Consider the following 24,732-nt stretch of genomic DNA (forward strand, 5'->3'; position numbering starts at 1 on the left):
ATGGGCATGTTGATGAAATTAAGCTGCAGCTTGTTATTTATGTTGCTAAATATAGTGTAAGAATACTTCAAATTACAGATTGATAGGTGATACATATTTACATTTTCAAGTCAGATCATTGTGATCTAAGTTGGTTTCTTGTATAACACAAGGTGTAGTACTTACACTGCTATTTCTGGCCCCCTGAGTGTGCACTACTGATTTCTTGTCTTATTTGAAGGTGAGTCAATTGCACCTCTGAATTTGGTTAATTATTTTCCCTGTATTTTTTTTAAATTATTTTTATGTACTTTTAGTCTAGTTTTTTACCTAGTTGAAGATGTCCCTGCTCATTGCAGAGGTGTTGGACTAGATGACCTTTGAAGGTCCCTTCCAACCCAAACTATTCTATGATTCTATTCATAATCTGATTTTTTCTTGTTTAAAGTAAAAGCTCCTACATTTGACTGTTTCATTGGATCTTGTGTTCTGCAGGATACCAAACCATCATCTATCAGCAATCTTTTCTCATATCAGTGAAGAAAACACATACTTATAAACCTTAATCAAGTTACTTGCTGATCTACTCTTCAACATGTTAAATGAATTTAACACTTTAAGGAAGCTGAATTTCTGTTTTCTAAGGCCCTCCTAGTAATCTAATTTTTTGCAGGGTGGATTTTGGAACTGTTTTCACTGATGCCACACATTATTTTGTATTACTAATAGCTGCTTGCTGTCTGACATCTTCAGTGACCATATTTATCACCATTTTGCAGTCTCGCTTGAGAAACTGTGGTAAATAGCCTACTAAAGATCAGGACAAGCTAGATGTGCTCTGCACTTCAGTTTAATTTACCCAGTCCTTTATTAGCATGTGCTCTGAAAACATCTATGATACATTAAATATGTCCTCACACATTTCAGTTTAGTAATCCTCATGACAGTCCTGTGAGGTAGGGAGATATTGTTGCCTGTTTTTCCTAAGACAGAACAGAGATATAAGCAAGCTAAAAAAGGACCTTAATCCTTGAAAAGCATTTAAGCAGGTAAAGGAGATCATAACTGAATATTTAATAAACATGACTTAGGCAAGTCTGTAGTGGAGCAAACTGGCATGTCTCTAAGACTCATCCCACAGTGCTATATAATCATAAAAAGGAAAGAGCATGGGTGATCAGAGCAGTAACAGATAGTTCTGTCCATCACACAGAAACATTCCTGAGCCATGGGATCCAGAATACTTTGAGTCCTATAGGTACATGTCTCAGCCACACTGTGACCTCATGTTAGGGCTGGACTTAAGCACATTCCCCCACTTTCCCATGCCTCCTTTGCTCTCTTAGGTGAGTCCTCAGTCACTGGAAAGCAAACATTGCAGCATGAAGTAAGAGACAACCATGAGGTAACTGGAGTAAATAAGAACAGAAAACTCAGAATGTCTCCAAACAAGAGTTTAGACTTAGCTAAATCCTCCAAAAAGAGGTGTACTGAAACACCACATGAAGGATAAGAAGTTTGAAGAGACCATACCATTTTCCTCCTCCCATCTCTTACCATAAATTTGCTGCCCTGCAAATTCATTTTTCCTATAGGTGCTTCCAATCTCCAAGCCACCCATTTCACTCAAAATTGTAATGTTTTAGGTCATTAAACCCTTAAATAATGCTGCCAGACTCCCCTCTGACAAAATGCCCTGGGGACATCTTCTTGATGTCAGACATCAGAGGAGCCTGTTCCTCTACAACATTTGGATGTACTGTTCTAATACTAGGTTCTCTGAACCTCATTCCTCTCCCTGAAGTGCTCTTACTCAGTTTTCAGGTTTACGGCAGCAGAAAAAAATGATTGTAACAATGTGATTAAAACAGCCAAATGCTATTCCAATTTTTTGATAAGGACATTCGAACTGATACGGGTTATGTAGCTAAGATTCTCAGATCATGAAATTCAGGTTTCATCCTTTGAAGGTTTAGTTCAATGAGTTATATTCATTCCTAATTTCAAATAGGTACAGTAACATCACAGGTGCTTTGGTCATATTAAACTCTACTGTTTAATTCAGAAAGTCATTGGAAGATTTAAAAATAAAAACATTACCAAAGCAATGAGTGTTTTTTTAAAAAAAACCCTGAAACTAAGATTCAGGCTTGAAAAAATATTGCATAGGTTGCTTGTTTGATTCAGTCTTTTCATTCAGCTATTGTTTTGTCTTCGGTTGGAACAATCATGAAGCTCTGATGAGCTTGTCAGAGTATTGTTTAGACTAATTCAAGGTCATAAAACAAAAAGTCAGGTGGGGGAGTCATAGTAGGGAAATGAAGAATAAATATCAGGGTGAATATCACATTAGGCAAATGAAGCTGACAAATTGCATCCAAGAAGAAAAGATTAAAACTTTAACACTGCCATCAGTTAAAATAGACTGATTCTGGAATAAATCTCACTTTTAGAAAGGAATGAGCATGGATCTACCCAGTGCCCATAGGTTTATTTATTTTCTAATCAGTAGAGAAAATCACACACAAATTTACACACACACAAAGAAATATCCATGATCCAAACATAGCTTTAACCCCCTCAGGAAATACCTTTATTTTATTTACAAGCCCAAAGAATATGTTCAGACTTTTTTTTTTCTTTGTTACAGAGAATATCAGAGTAACCTGTAGAATGTGTATGTATGAAACGTCTCACAGCTCTGAGACCACAGTGAGGAAGGAAGAACTGAAAAATATTCATGTCCTCTAGTACAAAGGCAATGAGGAACAACAGATCAGTCTCCAGTATGAGTTTAAGACCTAAAAAAAACGCAGAATTAGAGTCCTTCAGAATCAGCCTTTCACTATTCTAAGAGCATCACTTCCAGATCTGGTGAAACACCTGAATTTATTGGGACCTTTTGGAGAGCTTTAACAAGACAGAAGTGGTTTGTATGTTTGAGTTTAATGTTCTAAACAGTTGTAGTTGAAAATGCAGTGTTATTTGGCTGCTTTATCCTATCCATTTTGCTTGGAAAAGAAAAAAAAAGTTTATTTAAAAGAGCTGTGAGGTAGTATTTAAAATATTATTTTCATTTGATATTTAAAAAAATATTACATAGCAAGATAATAAAATATTTTTATTTCTTTTATAGAAAATATTTTAGGTGGATGTGAAATACATTATTTTATTATTTCAGGCACATAAAAATGCAAAATCTTTCTTTTTTAAATTTGCATTTAAAGTTTATTTTTCATTTGCCAAATTTAAATATAACTACAATTTGTTAATATTGCTCAAACATAGGATCTTCTGACAATTAAAACACTTATGACCTTATGAACATATTTGCAAATAATTAACTCTACTTCCTTAGGAGCCTGAATGCTGTTGTTGTTTGGGTTTTCTGCTGCTAACAACTTGCAGACTATGTTGAAATCAAGTATATTTTGGGAAATCATATCTGAACACCAGTAGGATTTCTGTATTTATTCATCTTTGACCAGTTTTCTTTTTGACCTAAATGTGTAGAAGGTAATTGAACTCAGTGACTTATTTTAATGTGCCAAACAACTTATTGTTATTTTCTACCTACTTTTAAAGATTTCAGCCCAAGCATGTAATTTTTGTTAATACTGATACATGCATAAAAGTCATATTCCCTCACTGGCTAATGTGTTTACATAGATTTTGTTCTTATGCTATCTACATGTAATTTTGCTTTTGGTTAAGTCACCGCAGAGGACATGGGATGCATTTAAGTTCCATATATGATCTAAAAAGCAAGAGGCTAATTTTCTTCTTAACTGTAATTTTAACAAACAAGTCTATTCAATACTGTGCAAGTTAGACTTCTGTAGGTAAGCATGTATTTTCTGCAACATAAATTAATTTAACATAATTACTACAAATTTTCATAACAATTCATACATGAACATATTCCAAAGAATAGCACTAAACTCATTCTTATTTTTAAACAAGGTGTCTATATTTAGCTGGTAATAAGATAATACAGTGCTCTTGTCGGTGGTGATGATCTCATCTTATTGGGCAGTAAGCAGACTGTTAAATGATTTACAGATAGCAGAAAAGCTATGAGGCCTGGCTGGTAAAAAGAGAAGAAAGGGATGATGAAAGCTTAAGGGTTCAATTCTCCATGGTTTCTGAGACATGATGTTAATTCAATATAATACAAATTACTATTCAAATTCATTAACATCAAACTAAGCAGTATGCAATCACAGCCAAGTTCACAATTAGCATTAATGATATTTTCAAAGTGGGGAGAAAAAAATCGAGGATTGAGTTTTACACTACAGACAAGATAATACAAGGAAAATAATGCTGGGGATTAGTGTCTAAGATGGGAATTTATTTCCAGCATGTTTATAAGCCACACAGCATGAGGACGCTGAAGTTAACTCACAGATGGGACATTTCTATCTGCAGATATTCAGAGCCAGCTTCTCCCAGTTTCATCTGGTCCTCAGTGGATACAGACTAAGTGGAATTGAGGACAAAGCCTCACCACACCTCTGTTAGGAGCTTTTTGGGGAATTAAATATTCCAGTTCTGGATGTACCTGTGTGTCTGCTCTGACTACAGGGAGAGTCTGACACAAGTTCTCGTGGACTAAACAGTGAAATTTAGCTGCAGCTGGTGAAAAATATTGCTCTTTCAGAGTCAGCATTCTTTAAAAAATTATTCATAGATTTTTGAGATGTAACAGATTATTGTGACAATGTTATTTAGATTCCTTCATTATAGGAAAAATGTTATGCTTCAAAATGAGTGACAATGGGGCTGGAGTACCCCTGTGATGACAGGCTGAGTGAGCTGGGGTTGTTCAGCCTAGAGAAGGCTCCAGGGAGACCTGATAGCAGCCTTTCAATACCTAATGGGGATCTACAGGAAAGATGGGGAGGGACTCTTTTGCAGGGACTGTAGTGACAGGACAAGGGATAATGGTTTTAAACTGAAAGACCATAGATTTAGATTAGATATAAGGAAGAAATTCTTCCCCATGAGGGTGCTGAAGCACTGGAACAGGCTGCTCAGAGGAGCTGTGGATGTCTCATCCTGGAAGTATCCAAGGCCAGGCTGGATGAGGCTTTGAGCAACCTGGTCTAGTGGAACAGGGGTTGGAACTAGACAATCGTTTAAAGTCCTTTCCAAATCATTCTATGATTCTATGAAAATCAGCTTGATTGTGTGAGGGTTGCTGAGTTTTGAAATCACAGGATAGGTGGTTCAGTCCTCATTCGCAGACATTTAAGCAGTTAAAGTCTTATTATGTACCACATCATATTATTTCACAGAATCACAGAATCACAGAATCACAGAATCGACTGGGTTGGAAAAGACCTCAGAGATCATCGAGTCCAACCCTTGGTCCAACTCTAGTCCATTTATTAGATCATGGCACTAAGTGCCATGTCCAATCTGAGTTTAAAAACCTCCAGGGACGGCAAGTCCACCACCTCCCTGGGCAGCCATTCCAATGCCTGACCACTCTCTCTGTAAAGAATTTCTTTCTAATATCCAGCCTAAATTTCCCCCAGCAGAGTTTAAGCCCATGCCCCCTTGTCCTATTCAATGACTGATTGCCATTCCTCTTACAAATAGGGGTTTCTATTTAATTTTAAGTGCTTTTCACCTTCAGTTTGAAAGGATTTATTCTTTTATTACTTTTGAGGGCTTCTCTTTTTGTCTGGTCTGATTTTATAATCTTATGTCCTTTGATGGCTCAGATCCTGAACTGCACTGCATAGTCCAGAAATTGGCTGTCATGCCAGGTGCTCAGATGGCATGAACTTCCCTTTCCCTGTTCCAAATTGCTGTGGCATTGTCTGGTGAGGTGATATCTTAAGGAGTGGAGATGGGTGGTTAGGAGTTGTGTGTGGGTAGAGATACGTTGGAGAAATATGATCGTTTCTGTCAAAGCATTACATGAGAGGTCAATTTTAACACAGATTTGTGGTTGAGTGAGGTTAATTCTTTAGAATCACTGTTTTTCAGTCTACTAGCACCTATGCACAATGTACATACTTTTCCTTAGGGAAAGCCATTCATCTTCTCTGACCACTTCTAGCTAGCTTGCTGGTAAAGCATATGATTGCATAAAAAATACAAAGAGCACACATATGCTGATGACATGATGAACTGGATACAATCCCTGCATGATCAGATGGTTAGTGTGGTGCTGAGATTGACATAACATTATATAGATTTCCAGAGATAATTATTGTATTGGGCACAGCACTATATAACACACCTGTATGGCACCTGGATAGGCAGTAGCTGGATTTGCAGGCAAAAATTCTTACAAGACTTTTGTAACTTCAGGCTAGACACGAGGAAGAAACTTTTTACAATGAGTGGTGAAATACTGAAGCAGGTTACCCAGAGAGGTGGTGGATGCCCCATCCCTGAAAACATTCAAGGGCAGGCTGGGTGGGGCTCTGAGCAACCTGATCTGCTGAAGATGTCCCTGCTCATGGCAGGGGTGGAAGGTCCCTTCCAACCAAAACTATTCTATAATTCTGACTTGTCACAAGTTGCAATCCTTTTTGCGTGATCAATGACCAATTGTTATTCAGATTAGGGCTGTGCATGTCAACCAACCTGTCTTGAGAGTCACGAAACACAAAACCAAGGAGGTCTCATCTTATAACAAGGGCTGTTCCTTGTACGTAACCCAATTTAGTGACGATTCAATTTGGAGACTCAAGTAAGCAGGCATAAATACAAAATCGGGGTTGACTATCTGTGGCAGATGTGATAAAGCCTCTAATGAGGTGGAAGATATTAGTTCCCAGTAGAACCCAGAAGTGTGCTGATGCAGATAGAGGATGGGGGAAGAAAGCAAGCAATGGTACTGAGATAAGAACTTCACAGAACAGCACATGGTCATCCCAAACAATACAAAAACCTGGATTTCTCTACTGCAATGCATAAATTCTGCTCAAATGACACTTAAGCAAAGATTTGCATAGCTGCAGTAGATGTTCAATTAATTCAATATTGTTGTTGGTATATTAAATTACTAACAGTGTGACACTCTATGTTTTGCAGTGTCGTGTCAAACCCAAAAATTTTACTAATAATGTGTTAAGAACTTCTTTGCCTTTCTCTTCGAGAGACCGCTGTTGAGGTCACTGAAGATACTCCATTTATTGACTGGCATTACTGGTGAATGGCAGCTGCCCTCAATTGCTGTGCAAGAGATTGCAAAATCCAGCTATGTCATCATAGGTAAGCTTATTTGAAAATTACTTTTACAGGAATTAATAAAAGCCTTTAGTCTGGAAGGAGAATTTTCCGAGAACATGATTCTTTTTAAAGCACTGCACATCTTCCACTTCCATTTCTGAAAAGAGTAGAAATCTTTATAGAAATTTTAATAACATTTGACATGAGTCCTGGATGTGATCAAGACACTAAGTTATATGTTACTTACTCTGACATACAAACTCTCTTTTATGGTGGCAAATGTGACTTTCCTTCTTACTGTAAAGAAAAAACAAAACCAAAATACACTGTGGCATGCAACTGGGTGTGTGTCGCACACATTTTTTCCCCCTTCTAATAATTATTAGATGGCTTAACTGATTTAAGAAATTTAAAAAGAAAGAAAGAGACAAAGAAAGAGAGGAAGAAAGAGAGGAAGAGAGAGGAAGAGAGAGAGAGAAAGAGAGAGAAAAAGAGAAAGAGAAAGAGAAAGAGAAAGAAAGAGAAAGAGAAAGAAAGAGAAAGAGAAAGAGAAAGAGAAAGAGAAAGAGAAAGAGAAAGAGAAAGAGAAAGAGAAAGAGAAAGAGAAAGAGAAAGAGAAAGAGAAAGAGAAAGAGAAAGAGAAAGAGAAAGAGAAGGAGAAGGAGAAAGAAAAAGAGAAGGAGAAGGAGAAAAAGAGAAAGAGAAAGAGAAAGAGAAAGAGAAAGAGAAAGAAAGAGAAAGAGAAAGAGAAAGAGAAAGAGAAAGAGAAAGAGAAAGAGAAAGAGAAAGAGAAAGAGAAAGAGAAAGAGAAAGAGAAAGAGAAAGAGAAAGAGAAAGAGAAAGAGAAGGAGAAGGAGAAGGAGAAAGAGAAAGAAAAAGAGAAGGAGAAGGAGAAAAAGAGAAAGAGAAGAGAAAGAGAAAGAGAAAGAGAAAGAGAAAGAGAAAGAGAAAGAGAAAGAGAAAGAGAAAGAGAAAGAGAAGAGAAGGAGAAGAGAAGAGAAAGAGAAAGAAAAAGAGAAAGAGAAGGAGAAAAAGAGAAAGAGAAGAGAAAGAGAAAGAGAAAGAGAGGAAAGAGAAGAAAGAGAAAGAGAAGAGAAAAGAGAAAGAGAAAAGAGAAAGAGAAGAGAAAAGAGAAGGAGAAGAGAAAAGAGAAGAAAGAAAAAGAGAAAGAGAAGAGAAAGAGAAAGAGAAAGAGAAAGAGAAAGAGAAAGAGAAAGAGAAAGAGAAAGAGAAAGAGAAAGAGAAAGAGAAAGAGAAAGAGAAAGAGAAAGAGAAAGAGAAAGAGAAAGAGAAAGAGAAAGAATTCCTGTGTGAACAGCCGTCTCAAATGTAGAATTACTATAGACATCTACAATCAACTCCTAGGCAAACTGTTAAGACTCATGGCATAAAACTCTTGTTTCTGACAAATCAAAGCAAATAAGTAATTTTAATTTCATAAACCTATTATTTCATCATTTTGAAAATGCCAAACACTGATTTTTTTTCTTCACAGTACTCCCACCTTTCCTGCAGTCTGACAATTCATTGTTTGGGAAAAACTTCTTATTTACAAGGCAAGTTATCTCCAGTGCATCAAAGCACTTGTGATGGCAAAACAAATAACTTATCCCAATGATTCAATAAATCTTTATGTCTTCTTGCTAGGGTGAATGGAGAAATGTGTTTTCTGAGGCACCTTTTTCAGTTCTGTACATCCTTACCCACTTCCTTTAGTAAAATGTTCACCTCTCTTTTTAGGATGGACTGAATCACCCTGAAGGAATATCATTCTTTATTTCAATATGCCTTGGACATAGACAGCAGTTTAATATTAATAGAAAATCATAGAAATCCAATAGTAGAAATTTAGATTCATAGATGCAGCTCTCTGGAGGAGAATTCCAAAGGACATCTCTTCCATATTTCTGACCTAAGGAAGGGTCAAACTTCATTTAAATAATTCTTGACATACGATTGACTATCCCATTCTTAAAATCTTCAGTGAGGGCAGGAGATTTCATGCTCACAAAAGCATGCATAGTACAGTGGGTAACTACCCTTGTTGGCTGAAAGTTTTTTTCATGATGTCTGACCTTATGAGCATTCATTGAACCAAATAATTGTCTGCTGAAATGGCAATGAGAATTCCAGGTACAATGACAATCTTTGTTACACAGATATAAGAGAAACTTGGCCAAACCCACTATATCCTGAAATGTGCCCTGGATTTTCAGGTTTACAATGTACTTTCACTCAGGGCAATTTATTGAGGAGGAAGCAGGAAAAAGATGAATATATTCTTTTATCTTTCTGAAATGTTTACTTATCTATTTTTATTAGCTACTAAACCACACAGCTATCAATCTAACGTTCCTATAGAAGCATGACAATATAGACTGTATTCTCTGGATGTCTTCCTGCTTTTCAATATTGAATTGGTGCTGTCACTAACACCAGCAGCACCTAAAAAGCAAAAAGTATCTCTAATTTCCCTAGAAATCCCTACTTGTGGACCTGTGGAGGTGTCTAGTCTAATGGCTCACTTGAAGTGGGAATGTTGCCAAAACTAAGTAAAGACAGAAGTAATTCAGCTATTAGTTATTTCCTTTCATGCCCATTGTTTCAACCAGCTTGTAATCTATTTTACAGACTTTCTTTCCAGTCCCCATTTCCAACTAAGACTACTGAAGGAGATAGCATTAGAAGCCTTAGTAAAACAACGTATGACAACCATTCACAGAGTTACTTGCACATTTGCAGAAGAAAATTGGGTTATCCAGGAATGATCTGTCCTTGCTAAATCCCATTTTCACTGATCCTTGTTACCATTTCCTCCTTCATGTGCTTGGACATAGATTCAAAGGGTATTTGTTTTATCATATTTCCAGTGATGGTAGCGAGACAGACCAGCTTCCAGTTCCCTGGTTCCTTCCTCTTCATTTCCTTAAAGATTCATCCAACGTTTCCTTTTTTTCCAGTGTCAAGGACTTCCTTCAATTATGGCAATATTTCACAAATTATAGACAATAGCCTCACAATCACATTAACAACATTTTCAGTACTATTGCCTCTCTCCCATCCAGCCCCGTGGATCTGTATGCACTCAGTTTCTCTGTGTAATTTCTAAATTATTTCTCACCAGTGGTGGCTCCTTCCCAAACTTCATCTAGCCTTTGGTCTTCTTGTATTCTACTTAACGTCTTAAACTCTTCTCTGATATTTCTTCTTTACCACTTGTCCTTTTCTTCATTTCCCTACTCCCTCTTTGTGTTTAGGTCATTGAGAAGAGTCTTGTTTAGCCACAAGAGTCTTCTGCTGAAATTCCCAGATTTCCTGCATAATAGAACCTGTGTTCCTCAGTTTTCTTTGTAAATTCGTTAATTATTTTGCCTTTTCCCCTACACAAATTCCTTATGGAAGTCCAGGAATTTCCCAGGAATTCTCTAAGTCCTAAATCCACTCCTGGCACTTCCACTTGCCTTCCCAGCCTTTCACTACATCAACTACAACATCTCATGTTCACTGTTGCGGCCACATTTGCCACCAGTTCTTCCCAGTTTGTGAGCAGCAGCTCAAAGACAACATTACCTGTGGTTGGCCTCTCTGACATTTGTATTAATAACTCTGACCAACACCATCTATTATAGAAACTCCCTGCACAATTCTCTCAATGCTACACTGCCTTTCTATCAGATGGCTGCATGAGTGAAAAACCCCTCACTGAAGGCAGGGAAACAAGACTCTTCCAGTTCAGACAGCTGCCTGTTCCACAGCTGTTTTCTGTAGAAATGAAATTCTTTGTGCTTAAAGTATTCCAGTCTCTGCTTGCTTCAAGTGTCTCATCAAATTTGAAACAGACAAAACAACGAGGATATCAGTAGAAAGATTCTTTCTTTCTGACTTGATCTCATACTTTACTTAAAGGAAAAAATATAACATTTCAGCATTAGTCTTTCCCCACAGGTACAGAGACTGTGACTCAATGGGTGTGAGGACACCCATTCACACACATCCTGTTCCACTGTATTTTGTTTACTTTTGGAATATTCTATATCCAGCTGGCATTTAAACTAAGAAAGACAACAAAATGAGGAAAAGTATTAGAAACTTCACATATATATGCATACTTATATATGCTATATATGCAAACTGCATTGCCTACCTAGCATGATGTGATGCTGGTATGTCTCTGTTGACTTCACTAAAGATGTGGTTTATTCTAGAGAATATGGAAGAGCCTCCAAGTCTCTGATTACTGCATTAAGTCTCTTGTCTCACCAGTGGAGGCACACCAAGCTGAAGAACAGTCAAGAGTAAAATTATTTCGTTAGTGTCTCAAGGAGTCGTTCACCAAGGAGAAGAATCTTCAGTCTTCATACACCTGACGTCAGAAGTTATGGAATCATGCCTCTCTAATTTCCAAAATGAAAGACAAATAACAATAAAAATACATTTGTTATCACATAAATGATAAAAAAAAAAAAATCACTATATGCTCTAATTACTACCCTTTTATTTGTCCTTACTTGCACTTTTGCTTGAGGCTTTTGGAAGATGAAATCAAGTGAATGGAGAAGTACATTTTAGTTAACAAGCTTCCTAGTCTGCAAATTCCTCTTGAGTGCATGATTCAACCAAATCAGAAAACAGAGAGAGAAAGAGAAAAAGCAAGTGGAAGACGATTGCCTTGCTAATTTAATATTTTTGGTATGCAATTAGTACACATCAGACTAGTCGATAGGAGACTGCCCTGCAGGTCAGGCTTTGCAGAGCAATGTGCTTCGGTTGGCTCGTTGAACTGTCGGCAGTGTCTGCTCACATACCGGGGAAGCATCCACACAGTTTGCACCTGACAGCTTGCCAGAGATTAGCTGTCAGGAAAGTGCCACTCAGAATTTCCTCTTTCGGTGATAGCTTCTATTATCTGGTAAACAGCAGCCAAAATGTGTTATTCTATAACTTGCTCTCATGCTCAAAATGATGCTCCAGGTTAGTGCTTTGGCAGGCTGGATGCTGAACAAAGCTTATTCATTCTATTTCGGGTAGGTGTGGATTAAAAAAAAAAAAAAAAAAAAAGATAATAATGAAAAAAAATCGCACACCTCCAGCATTTTGTGCATCATTGCAGTAGAGTAGAAAAATTGATGAATGGCTGCTGGAAGCACATCCTCACATCTCTTAGGCAAGAGACAGTTGGCTGGACAGTGAAATCCCGTGTGGAATTGAAAACAGCTGGTTATGTGACTTGCTGCTGTGTGCAAAGTTCAACTGCTACTTAGATTTGAGGTCAGGAGAGAATGTGAGTGTTCCCTCCAGGCCAAATTGGCAGGCATTATACTTTGATTTTATGCCTTCCTCTGTAGGCAGCACATCGTCAGCTTTCAGTAATCACCTTTTTCTCTTGAATTGTCTAACTGATTAACTTAGCCCAAAGTTTGCTGCTTCTGCTTGAAGCCTAAAAAAAAAAAAAGGAACATGCGGAAAGTCTTGTCTTTTCCTTATCTGATGTTCTAATAAAAGATTTTCCCTTACCCTACACATTCAACTTCACTGTGATATGGTGCTGTAGACCCTTCTTGCACTCACAGGCATATAGTTGTCTTCATCTAAAAATGTTAAAATTAGTTGAAATAAATTCTGCAGTGCAGAAATCTACATCTGAACCAGTCAACTTCAGTTCCTTTTATGGACCCAATGGATAGGAACAGACAGGGTACATCTGATCTATTTTAGATGTCTACTTTAGTCAGATATATCGCATCCCAGAAATGCCTGTTTCTTTCTATTGATTAATTCTGGGGAAAAAAAAATAAAATAAAAATCTTGTTTTGTAGCTCAGAAGTACACAATTGTATTCAAGCAGAAAAAAAAAATACACACACACACATTACTAATGACATTACAAGTAGTTTTGCCTAATTGACAAATTAGTCTATTGATTTGCTTTCCATATATGGCAATAATAGATTCAGACTTTTAGCAGATGCTGGGTTTAAATATTCTACAGAGCAGAGCAATCTGGAAAAAAAGTTAGGAGCTCCATGTTTTTCTTACCAGGCCTCTGAACCACACTGAAACCCTTATTTCCCCCAAATATACTGGTGTTTTTAATAAAATACAGCATCAGAGTGAAAGGGCTCATGTCAGAAAAGTAGATGGAAACACTTCTGATAATTTCTTTCTAATATCATGGAAACATCTGAACTTTGGGCACTAGAAACAAGATAATCAGTACCCAGACTTCTTGAAATGTTTCTTGGTGCTTGAAGGTGGATTTGGTAGACCAAGGTATTTAAACATATGATACTAAAGTAAGTGATTATAATGAGAGCTTACCTAGTAATAATAAACACAAATAAAACCAACCAAACAACAGAAAAAATCAAATGAAAGAAAATTCACTTTATTACATTAACAAAGATTTAGAGTGTGAAAACAATGGAATAACACCTCTCTTTTAGAAGAAAACACTGAGAGTACTATGAGACTAATTATTTTGAGGATTCAGTTATCAGAAAATATTGCTAGATTAATTTTCCTTCAGTCACTTTATTATCTAAAATACATCTTCAAAACATAAACTGGGAATAAACTCATTATAAGAAAATCTAATTTAAGCACTAGCATAGTGAAAAACAGAATAACCATGACAATGATCTGCTTGATTTTTACATTTAAAATTGAAAGTATTTTCCCTTCTTGCTTTTTGTACATGTCAGATAAGTTAGATGTGTGATATCATGGGACACTAACAATTATTTCTGGAAGCACCTGGTAGCTAATTGCACATATCACCCTCCCTATCAGGATCTCAGTCTGCAAAAGGAAAATAAATTAATAAATTACTGCTCTGGAAGTATATTGTATTTCTCACAACTTTAAATGGAAAAAAAAAAACACCACAACCACCAACAACAACCAAAAAAGCCATTACAGTTTACCACCACAGGAACAATATTTTCTAGGTTCAAGGTTGTGGCAGTTGCACACACCCCAATGAGGTCCAGAGCTTTGAATATGACAGTTGATGGCTCTTTAGCACCTTTTGTGCCCCACTGTGCCTGTCCTCACCTGTGCAGCTTGGACAATGCTGATCATCCCAGGACATGGTGACTCCAGCCACATATACCCTTTATTTGGGGAAGCAAAAGGGGTGGGACCCCAGTCAACAGACAAGGTCCTCAGCTAACAAGGTGCCCCAGGCCTAGAGAAGCTTCTAGACCATACTCATAATGACTACAGACAGATCTGACCAGACTATAAAATGGGACCCCCACTGAAGACCCCCACCTTGAGTGGTCTTCTTGGAGCAGCAGGACTGTGATTGGAGCTCTCCCCTTAGATCAAGCACACCATCTAAGGAGACTTTATGAGTGCCCTCACCTTCTCCTTGGTGAGTGATTATTATCTTCTGGATATATCCTTGAGTGAGCCCTTGCCTGCCCTGGGCAAGCGATTATTTGTTCTGGATACCCTTGAGTGAGAGAGGCCTCTTTTTTTTGTGAGTGTGTGCACACTGTGGATCATCATTTTTGTGTGGTCAAATGGTAATAATATATATATATATGTTTTATATATATATATACACACATGTATATATATACATATATATATATATGTATGTATATCAAACCTGCAGTTTGTTAAATGTTATCAGAGTGCTGACGGATTTTGGATTACCCGTTCCCAGCTTGCACTGGTTTCTGTCATTTGGTTTCAGTTTTGGTTGAGAATTAAAGTTCATTTAAGCTGATTATTTGTTTTGCAGTCATTTTGGGGTACCTCTGTGACTTACGCAACTAAACAAATCTAACTGGTTCCCAAATACCACAGTCTAGAAGTCACTTGTCTGTATGATGGATGTAGTTGTAGAAAACTCAACTGTTTTTTCTTCAGTATGTTATTCTCATTATTACTTCCTGGTATGAAATTATAATCCTGAAGGCATTTTCTTGGATAATAAATTATCTTCACTTGGAAATATTATCTGAAATTCTAGGCAAAAGATCTTAAATCTGAACAGAAACACACTTCAGAATGACTGGATGCTGTACTTCCTTAGTCAATGGGAAACATAAAAAATTCTTTCAGTGCCTTTTTGTTATGCTAGTCCCATCAAAGACACCAGCAAGATAATAATGCTGGTACCCAAATTGAAGAGATGGATGGATTTCACACTCTTTCTGAAAAACAGACCTTTCTAAATTGCTTTACGTTACACATTAAAAAAAGAAAAAAAAAAAAAAAGAAGCACAACAAATCAGTAGTCCTTTGAAATCCTCGATATGACCTTCACACCCCCAGCTGATAGATTGCTATTTTTGGCAAAGAGTTATTCTGTCACTACAATGAGCTTTGTTTGAACACCTAAAAATCACTCAGTATATTTTCGAGTGTCATAATTACCCAAAAGATATACTAGACACTGCAACTGAGATGATAGGTTTAAACTTGCCCATTTCAAAAGTGAGATTTGAGACTCAGGCTTAAATGAGCACGGTAATGATCTGGAAAGCAAACAAAATAAAGCAGTTAGGCAAAAATATTATAAGAAATCCATACAATTCACTGATATCAAAAACTTACATGGAAAAAAAGAACCTCTGATAAACTAATTAAATCAACAGCTAATGGCCTAAGTTGAAGGCCATTGGGAGATTGTTCTGGGAAGTATCACCATACATTTCTGCTGCCCTCACAGTTTTCATGGGTACTTATTATAGACTGCTGTCAGCAAGAGAAAAAGCATGTTGACTGACCTCTGCTCTGACTTACTAGTGATGTTCCTAAGTTTGAGAATCAAGTCTCATTGTGAGGGCAGAGTGACCAGCAGAGAGGAATTAAGTTTCTTTCTCTGTTGGAGACTCTGTGTGAGATTCAGTTTGTTTCATGCCTGTGGAATCTACGTCCACAGTGATTTAAGGTTCAATGCAATAGCTAACACATATATGTTTAAAATCATTACAGAGTACCTGAGATTTCAACATAGGTCTGAGATATGGCAAAGGAACTGCAGTGAATGAATGTTCAGCTTGAGAAGGGTTGGAGGCCAAGTAAGATATCCCAAAGGATATCACATTACTAGGTACTCATGTGCCAGAATTAAATCAGTAGTAAAAATGGCCAATAAAGACTAAAGAAAATTGCACTTACCATTACATACCTACTGGTTTGTCAGCTGAATTAGTCTTTAGGTTACATTAACTGTACTGGCTGGATCTCCATGTGCTGTAATGGGAGGCTGGACACCTCACAGATGAAGGTAACTTCACATATACACTTACGTTTAGATGTCTTAAATTGGAACTGCATCCCACCATAGGACTTCAGTTCCTCTTCCTAATAATAGATATTTAGTGCTATTCTAGACAGCAGGCTGTACGCCATGTCTTTACAGGGTTAGTAAACATGACAGTGGACCCACAAGAGCACCACTCATTTCTGGAGCAGTGGCTGGAGGTCGGCTAGGACAACTTAACAAGCTTCAAATAACACCAGGTTAGCCTTGACCCTACCACAGTCCTTGGCTCTTGGAAATGTTTGTCTTGTCCTTTTCCAGCCTCCATCTTTTCTGCTTTTATGACAAAGAATTTCCTGTTATTATGTGTTAGATCACAGTATCTAACACAAATGAAACTTCATGGATGTCTGTGTCCTTATGTAATAGAAATTTTAAATAACACTGAATGAAAGACTGAGACAATGTAAGGGATCTGAAACAAAAAGTGACTGAAATTCTTAGTCAATATGTGATAAAATAGATTTTTAAATATATTTGTATTATTATAAACATGAAAACATTATAAAACTTTATAATAGATGAGTAATTGGCATAGAAAGAGAGGAGGTGAGATCTCTAAATTATGATCAATAAGAACAGACTGAGAAAGAAGGTGAGAAAAGAAATCTTCAGTATTACTAATTTTCACCACTGCCTAAGGAAATATACAAGACTCTAAATTGAGATCTTTGTGGTATGAGTATTTCCAAGCCCACAGAGTCTCTGAAAGAAGGATGCTTTGAGGACATCTTCTTGGTGTAACAAAACTTTAACCTCAAAGGATCTTTTTGATCTTTAGCTTGGGAGGAAAGACTTGCAACTAATTTATGATGACATTAGAGGATAACAACATGCACAGTAATGAATTCTCTTTAGCCTTTGGGCTGTAGCTGTGTTTTACTGTCTCCAGGAAAATAAAAAGGAATGCAGGGAAATATTCAACATTTGTATTTTAATTGTCCCTGAGGATGCTAACTGTTTTGTAAAGAATTCAACATCTAATGGTGTGAGAAAAAAAAGAGACTGATGTTTCTAATTTAAGTTCTTATAAGAATAGTAGGAAAATTCCAACAGCAGCAGTGAAGTTCCTATACACTGGAGACAATGGCACTGATTTTATTTATTACCATTTACAGTGAGCATTCAGGAGAAACACACGGGAAATTTTTGTGAGTCCTGGACAGGACAAGTGGGAATGAAGGATGGGATGTACAGGATGGGACAGAGCCTCTTTTCATGTGGAAGAATCTTGTGTCTTGCAGCAATTTTACAGGCCTCCTTAGCTAAATTAAATAACGTTACACAAATAAAAGGATTTCAAAGGGAGTGTCACACAACAAAGCTCTTTTGGACTGGAGAGTAGACCGGCATCCATCATGTCACCTATAATGCAAGTAATAGGTAATAAGAAAAGAATAGGAACTAGGTCTTTAAATCTATTTTCTAGCGGTTTTTAAAAGGTTCCCTTTGACCTTTCTTCAAGGAATCATATATATCCTGAATGATTATTTTTGTTTTAATTGAAATATAGCCATTTTTTTAAACAGAACTTTTATGATTTAAAGCACTACTGGTGCTATGTCCCATATTCTTCCCTGACATTAAGTGTGTGATGCTACAGTTAAAGTATTTACATACAGACATAAGCAGTGAAAAGAAGGAAAAAAGGTGTGTGAAAGAGAAGAGATTCCATGTCAAAGTTGTCTAAGAACACAGCTTCAGAGAGAGATAAAAATCTTCCTATTTAACCAGTTTCTATTTCTTTTAATAAACATGGAACATATTAGTCGAGATGGAATGGATTTTCCCTTAATAGAGTGGAACGGATTATCCTAGTCTGGAGACCAGACCAGGCTCCAAATCACAAGAAAGTAGAGACTGACATTTTCTTTACTCTAATTAGGAAAAGCTGGAGTTACAATTGGGGTCTTGACTAGTCAAGCTGCCTTGCTGATATGTTAGTGGTTCATAAGGACAGAGTTTAGCATCCAAGGTAATCTCACCGTTACATACAAACCAGCCTCTGGCATTTCACAAAGTTCTCTCCATCTTTCCAGTTTTGTTAGCATGTGTCCACAATTAAACCTGATACTGTTGTGGGAAGTACTTCCACAACCATGATATATTTCCCTTGGCTCCCAAGCCACAGTGAAGTGGTCTTTGGTCTTGAGACTGTGCAAGAAAAAGAATTCAGTGTTTTAAAAGATCCTAAGACTAGATCATATTATTTCAACGTAACATTTATTTCTTGCTGTCTCTGAGTCAGGAAGCTCCAAAGTCTTTAAAGTGAATTTTGATCTGAATCTCATTAAATATCCAGCTTCCAGCACATCAATGAAACAACTGGATTACATGGCAGTTTATTTCCACTGTAAAGAGCAAAAATCACTATGGGTAAATATAATCATGCAAATGTGAAACCTGGACGGCTAAAGGGGAGAGAAAGAAAAAACTAAATACTGCAAACATGAAAAAAATCTGTCAAAATAATTGGCCCCAAAATTGTAGTAACATAAAGATAGTTTGATAAATATTTCTGTAGTGAAATATGGACAGTTAGAGGGAACAGTTATGAATAAGCATTAACGTATCTGTGAATGTACTGGTGCACATGCATATAGTTTTACATTTGAATAAGCATGTATTCCATTTGGGACCACGAAGGTGTGTTCACTCCAAATACAAAACAAGATAAGTTTTCCACCTCTCTGTAGAAAAACTCCAGGAAGACAACTTTCCATTTAAAATACTATATTTTGAGTGAGTCTGTGATCTTTTGAAGACTCATTTCTGATATTGTCCATGAGAAATATGAGCTGACCCACTGAAACACAATAACTTGCTCTGTATGTGGGTTAAAAACACTACTTCATGGGCTGCAGAGACATAACTGGATGTCCCAATGTCCCATGGCACAGGATAAAAGTTCCCTATGTGGGATAACTAGCATGGAAACTTTCTTCCTGTTGCAGAAACTGCTGACATTTTGTTATTATTTGGCAGACAAGGCAGGGAACGGAGGACAACACAAAGGGCAAGCGAAAAGTAAAAATAAAGTATAGAAAAAGATGTGAAAGAAATGTCATGTTCTCTTTGCTAGGTAATGTGATTAAGGGCTAATCTCTCTGAACACAATGACCCATGGAGGCTGGTGAATCCTTGTAACCTAATCAGTGAATCTGCTCCTTGTGGATGAGTCAACCAAAGAAACACCTTCTTAGGAATGTCCTGCAAACTGGAGCGGTCATTTCCTAAAGGGGGTTAGGGCTTACTATGGGATGCAGAGGTGGAAAGAATTTGGAGAGTGTTTAAAAGTTGTTACAGAAGGTTTTAAGGAGAGTCTGGGAATGTGCAAGACTGCTGATGGGACATTTAGCATAAGGACCAAAGGCAAAGGAGGGATCAAAAAGGACCAGAAAGGAAAAAAGAAGGGGAAAATAGAGGGAAAATTGTTATGGGTAAACAGGCTGCTGGTACGCATGTCACCCTTGGTTACCAGAATCTATCCTAACTTCTTCCTAAATTGTATTGCTATGTCCTGTGCTAGCCAACTCATTATTCTGAGCCAGTATATAAACGTGATGAGCGGTTTTTTTGGTTGGTTTTCTTGTTGTTGTTGTTGTTGTTGTTGCTTGGTTTGGTTTGGTTTTTTTTTTGTTTGTGGGGTTTTTTTGTTTGGTTGTTTTTTTGTTTTGTTTTGTTTTGTTTTTTGTTTGTTTTTTTGTTTGATTGTGGTTTTTTTATTGGCTTTGTTTATTTGTTTGTTTGTTAATTTCTAGCCAAAGGATTTTGTTTCATATGGTCTGCATCCCATGCAGGCAAGAGCTACCCAGTGCATATTCAGTATAAATATTCACCATATATATATTTACCCCTTCGCTTATATATGTGCATCATCAAGAGGGCAGGTCAGCTTCATACATTCCCTTTTGCTTTCAAACTCTTGGTGAAGGCTTCATGGAATAACCTCCCCAGGGAGGTGGTGAATTCCCCAACATTGGACGATTTTAAGAATCAGCTGGACAAGGTCCTGGGTCATCTTGTCTGTATTGTGTCTTGCCAAGAAAGCTTGGACCAGATTATCTTTGTAGTTTCTTCTAACCTGATGTTCTGTGATTCTGTGATTCTTAGGGACATGGTTTAAGGGTGGACTTGGCAGTGGCAGGTTAATGGTTGGACTCAATGATCTTAAAAGTTCTTTTCCAACCAAAATGATTCTGCGATTCTACGTGTCTGTATTTCTGTAGCAACTTCAAACCTGGTCGGCTGGGAAGGAGGAAGATGATGGGGTTGTCTGTGGGGCTAATGTTTGTGTGGGTGCTGCGTGTGTTTACAGGGTGATTGTAAAGGTACTGCCCTCTATCTGTGTCGATTTTCATGGCTGGTTGTGCATGTATTGCATGTGTATGTTTGTGTATGTACTTGTTAGGAATACGTGTTCAGTTTTGTTGCTGCTGGACCTGGGGGCATAGAGCTGGGAGAGGAAGAACTTACTGGATATGGCTACCTTTAACACCTTCACAATGTACAGGATATCCATATGATTAACACACAACTATTTCATGTGCATCACAACCTCACGATGTACCGACTGCTGTGACATGGTCTCACATGGTCACGATTTGAAGATGCTCATCGCTTTTTGTTGGAGAACAGAACTCAGTAAGATCAAAGGCCAGTTTTTCCATGGGGAAACTATGCTGCAGGAATTGTACCATTCACCCCATGGATACAAGGCACTACTTCAATAACTTGGTACTGCATTCGTGGTCGCAATAGAATAGTACCAATTTACCCCATCTTCCCAAGCAGGAAAACAGACTACTATTTTCAGACCAGGATTTGTAGGTGTTTGAAATCATCCTTTGTCTATTATCCCATTTTTGCTTTACTTCCCCCCCTGTTTTATTACTGTATCTTTGATGTTGTATGAAATCAATTCTTCAAGGCTTTAAAAGGAAGTTAAAAGGTGAAACATAATTGATTTTTCCCGCCTCTATAAAGGCAAGTAACTGGACAATACATTTCCTTAGTAATGATCTGAGAGTGTTAATGCCATTCCTTTGCCTACATTTAATATGATTATCTAATTGGTTTTCACTTACATTTGGAAATAAAAGCCATTCTAAATATTTTTAATAAAATTTCCATCCTGCCAGTTGACCTTTCTGTTGACTTTCAGAAACTCTTATCCCACAATAAACCAGGGAAAGTGGCAGAAATATAGATGGCTTGGTTTGCCTTGGACATTTATTTTTATTTGACCATGGAAGAGTTCTCTTACATATTGCTTTGACCCCTGCAACTTCCTCTGTAAAGGACTATACCTTGTAGGTTTTTTTCTGCTGGAACACTTCCAGAATAAAGCCTTTTTTTACTAAAGTTTTTTTTATTTTTTTTTTGCTAAAATTGCATGTTTTGATTTTAACATACTTAATCTTGGTTGTTAGGAATTTTACAGGCTCATACTGAGGCAGAATTTGCTTTTACGAAATCTTACTATCTAAAAGCTGACAACTTCATCTGAGCCAGTTTTCTAAACTTCCTGTATATTTATAAGAGGCACCTCAACTGTGCCTCAGAGTGGGAAGAAGCACCTTCTAGTGCTGAATCTGTAAGTCCAACAGCTACAGAAGGAGTCTAGCTCACTAACTTATACTAGGCACATTGCTCATAGGCAGTTACAATAAATGAAAAAAATCCCTTTCCTGAAACATAGCCCTAACAGTAACAGCTGCAACTTTCAGTGCCTAAAATACATTTTCAGATGAATAATTATAAAAATCTGACTTTCTTCTTTCTATTATGTAGATAAAGGGAAGACTTAATCACTAAGAGTCTAACAAAAACCTTCATCCCAGCTCCCAATAAAAATCTGTTTAAAATCTCTCTCTATTTTAAAGTAATAACACCTTCAAAGCTCACATAACACCTTCAAAGCTCACCTAAATAATAATGTGCTAGGTGGCTATTCAGTGTCTGCTTAGGGCTGATTGTGACAGTCTGATATACTACAGATTATAAGAAATCAGTTTTCCAGTACTCCATGTTGCTGTCATTTTAACCGCATAAATAAGAGCGATCTAGCTGACTTATTCAAGTGACACCTTCTGTTAACTTCACTTGAACGTGTAGCATTCAGAAAAAGTCATATTCGTATGCTGCTAGAAAGTTATTTTATCTTTCTTTGAGAGCAGTGCTCACAGAGCATTGGGTGTACAAGATGATGTATTTTTTTTTTTAATCCTGCATAGAATATCCAAAAATTTCAATCAATCTTTACTTCAGAAGTTGAAGAGACAAAACTTGTAGCTGCATAGCAATATCAGTTTGGAGGGGATATGTAGGTCATTCAGCTGGCTGAAGCTTTTGAAGCCACATAAATTTCATCAGTGACGGGGCACTGCACTTTGTAGAGTCTAAATATAACTTTGTGCCTCAATAGCCTTTGAAGACAGTGGAGAGGAAAAGGCATGTCAGAATGTGATCCCTTTGACCCATTTAGACATCTGCATGAAGATAAAATGGATCTTCCATCAAAACACCTAATTCTTTCCACTGGCTATAATAGAAGCCTGAACAAAGTTTGGCTTCTTTATATAACCAGGTGACCTACAAGTAGTGACTTGAGAAATGGGTCTTCCCATTGTGCCTCCACATACATAGGTTTCTACTGGCCTTTTCCATGAATATCCTGTGTAACCTCATCTACGTGTTCCTGCTCCAGAAGGGAGATTGGACTGGATGAGCTTTCGAGGTCCCTTCCAATCCCTAACATTCTGTGATTCTGTGATTCTGTGAATATAGAATTAGAGATGGGCTGAGTCACAAGCCTTGGATGCAAACTCGTACAGATTTGGGATGCATTAGTGCTTTGGGAGCCAGATTTACCCCTGCTGACTTCTTATTATTCAACAAGAAAATGGTTGATGTTCAGGCTCTAAACAGCCACAGATGGGGGCAGGGGATACAAAAGTTGAAGGCCTGAGTGACCACTCATTTTCACAGTTTATTTGCCTTAACTAAAAGCCAAACAGATTTTCTTTAAGACTTTGAAATCTTGCATCTTTGAGTGGGATGCTTTCTAGTGATGTGTGCTATGGGGCCAGGCTATTCACAGTATTATTGCTGTTTGCTGAAAACATGCATTTTTACTTGGCTCTCGTAATTGAAATTCAAGCTGCACATGATGCAATTTGACATTAATTTCAGTTATTTGTGTCTGAGGTTTGCCCCATCCAACAAGAGCCGACAGTAAAGTAGAGCACTGGAAATGGAAATACACAGTGCCATTAGATGCAAGGCTTGATTTGTAAATCACTTAGATAGCAATAAAACTGGAGATAGAAATAAAAGTGGCAAAGCTCAGCTTTCTAAATGCTAAATAATTCAAAGGGGAAAGAGGGATGGAAAAAAAGTACAGAGCAAGAGCTCTGTGTATGAAAACAATGGCATCTGAGCAAATCAGAAATTTCAAGCTCTGAGTAAATGTAATTTCAGTTCAATTAAAGCATAACATCAAGATTATGGGCTGCTAAGATCTGGGATGAAGTATGTCATTGTTGTGTGCAGTTCTGAAAGATTTACAGCAAAATCTGTATCTGGGAAAGATATTCTCTGAAATGGTGCCACAGGGCTCTTTACCGAGCAGACAGTTATTTTATAAAACTGGGCTGTAGGGAGTCAGAGCCAGCAAAATTCAAGATGAAAATGATTTTTTGATTTTTTTTTTGGGGGGGAAGTTAACAGTGAAAGTAAATTAACCAGAGGAACAGAATCCTGATGAAAGAGGGAATATTTTTTGTCACCTGAACTTTACAAATTTGTATTTGAGGTGGTGCTGATTTATTTTTGTTTTAAAGATAGACTGTAGTAGTAGTCCAGTTGCAGGCTCTTAATTTTAGCACAATGAAATTTTGGAGGATTTGTCCATCAGGATGTTATTTCTATACAGGGTGGACAGGAGAAGGGAGGGTGGGCAAGAAGCAAAACGTAGACCAAATGCAACCAAGTAGGTGTTATCATTTAGTCCCCTACCCTTTACTGAGGAGAGACTGGAAACAAGTGTTTCAGCATTGAATGCTGCCCTAACAGCAAAATATTTCCTACAGGGCTTGCGAACAGTCTGATACAAAGCTGAGGAGTGTCACTATCATGAGATCTTAATGAAATAAAGGCTTGGGAATAGAAGTAAAAGATATACAATTTACCCAACAGTGATCCTGTTCTGGCTATTGTAGCCCATCTTGGGGGACTCTGAAACTTGGTCTGTTTTTTAACTGCAATTCTAGTCATAA

Source organism: Streptopelia decaocto, assembly GCF_964273445.1.
Source record: "Streptopelia decaocto genome assembly, chromosome: 2".
NCBI classification, from domain to species: Eukaryota; Metazoa; Chordata; class Aves; order Columbiformes; family Columbidae; genus Streptopelia; species Streptopelia decaocto.